The sequence below is a fragment of the Protomyctophum bolini genome, assembly GCF_963924005.1.
Source record: "Protomyctophum bolini genome assembly, chromosome: 16".
Classification (NCBI taxonomy): Eukaryota; Metazoa; Chordata; class Actinopteri; order Myctophiformes; family Myctophidae; genus Protomyctophum; species Protomyctophum bolini.
Window position 1 is genome coordinate 27,564,637 of NC_137877.1, and position 2,477 is coordinate 27,567,113.

Here is a 2,477-nt window from a genome sequence, read left to right on the forward strand (position 1 = left end):
ACGGTACATGATTTACTGTACCCTGAACCTTGACTATATTGTTGCCGAACTCAACTTCTCCCATGACGTGGGGCTTTTTAATGAACTATTTTTTACATGTGCCTGTAATTGTATCCAGCCTCCGAAGTATGTTAGAACCATACAGTAGCTTGTATTAGTCTATACAATATAAGCTACTTCACTCTCCTCCAATCCAACTTTATTTATAAAGCACTACTGAGTTCAGTGAGTTGGTCAAAATGCTTAACAGTAACAAATAGGAATGTCACACAATAAGAGCAAAACAAAAGTCATCAGATTTCATAAAGAATAAACACAGAGTTTTAAGATGCATTATAAAAACAGATGGGGGACGGACGACAACGACACAGAGGGCGATGCAGAGCCACCAGAGCTGACCGAAGTGAAAAGCTTCAGTCACATTGAACCAAAAAAAGCTGTAATACACACAGTACTCGAGGCAAGAGATGAGGATGCTGTGGTCTGCTGTGTCAAAGGCATGCTCTAAGATCTAAAAACATAAGAATGGTGGAATCCCTGCAGTCAGTAGTTACTGTAATAAAAGATCATTAAAAACTCTTAAAAGTGCAGATTCTGCGCCGTGAAGTGTCTTAAAACCAGACTGGAACACCTCAAGAATGCCATGCATATCTAAAAAACCCTGCAATTGTAGATGTATAAAGTTCTCCAAAATCTCTGAAAGAAACGGGAGTTAAGAAATAGGTCTACAATTGGAGAAGACTGAGGTGTCCAGATTAGGTTTTTTAATCAGCGGCTGCACCACTGCTTGTTTAAAATAGTCTGCTACAGCACCGGAGGTAAGACTATTATTTATAATCATTTGGATGTTGGGTCCAATAGTGGCCCAGACCTCTTTAAAAAATAAAGGGTGAGACAGGACAACGTCTGTGAGACAGGCTGTAGGATTCAAATGGGTAATTATTTTCTTTACAGAAGACTAAAAAACAACAGAGCAAGTGACATGCAGTGATGGAATGGTCAAGGGGGGGGGTCAAGACAGGTGGTATTATTAAAGAAAATTGTTAATTGTACTAAAAAGAACACAAGGTTTATGACAATTATGTATACAAAAACGAATAGAATACGCACATGACTTGGCTGAGGTGCTGGGTTGGAAAGTGTCATGAAGAAAAATAATAAACCCACACACTCGTTGTCTGCTCCCAATGTAATTGAATGACAATGAAATTACATTGGGGCAGATAAGTGTGTGTTTTTTCCCCTTCATTCTTGTTCTTTATGACAATTATTTAAAAATAATACCATAATAGTGTTTGGTCTGTTTGACAGTTCTCTGATAACTGCACAAATGTTCCATTAGAATATCATAAGACACTTTTGTGTTTTGTTTTTGTTCTTCATTTTCACTCGCTTTCCTGCTCCTGTCTAGCAGCATGAATAGTGTCATTTAACCATGGTTAAGATTGAATTTTGGAACACATGATTTTAAGTGGACGTGGAAAGAACAAAGAGGTTAACTCTTCCCCCCTCAGTCTCCATAGCTATAGGCCTACTAAAAGCAGCACTGAACAGCAGTGCAAGGTTTAATCATCCCATCATCATCTTAATCTTGGACAATGCTGCAGTACAGCATGTGAAATTGTGAATCACTGGAAATTGACCAAATGTATTACACGTTTTATGTTGTGTCCAATATCCGAAAATAAAAATGAACAGAATAGAATAGAACAGAACAGAACAGAACAGAACAGAACACAACACAACACAACAGAACAGAACAGAACAGAACAGAACAGAACAGAACAGAACAGAACAGAACAGAACAGAACAGAACAGAACAGAACAGAACAGAACAGAACAGAACAGAACAGAACAGAACAGAACAATAAAGACAGGTCAACCACATGATAGAACAAGATCTAGCATGTGCCTATGTGTGGGACCAGTCAAAAACAGTATACTACAATTAAAAGGATCAAATACGATTAATATAAACATTTTAGTCAACAGTTTAGAACAAGGGTAGGCAACCATAGTCACTGATGCCAATTGGCACAGGGGAGGGTGCACTGGCACACTGGAGGATTTTTCTTTTAAAATGAAATATTAAAAATGTAGTCAATTAAATTAAGTCCGCTGCATGCAAATTACATCCTGCACATAATTCTACATTCGTTCAAACTGACTGGGGAGGAAGTCTGGGGAGAGTCTATAATGTTCAATACAATGTCCTGATGTGGAAATATTGTATTTTGATGTAGTGTTATAATTACATTTAAGTGACTATCAAGAAGATATAAACCTCCAAAAAAAAGCCACAAACTCAGAAAGGTCCTCAATAAAATCCTTTTAGGATAACATTTAGGAAGTTGGTGTATGAAACCACGTACAGTACCGGTTGAGATCGAATCAGCTCAAACATATTCAATTAAAATGGTGAAACTCACTGTCTCATGAAAAGAAGTGACAATGATGTGTATTGGAAGAGGCACGTG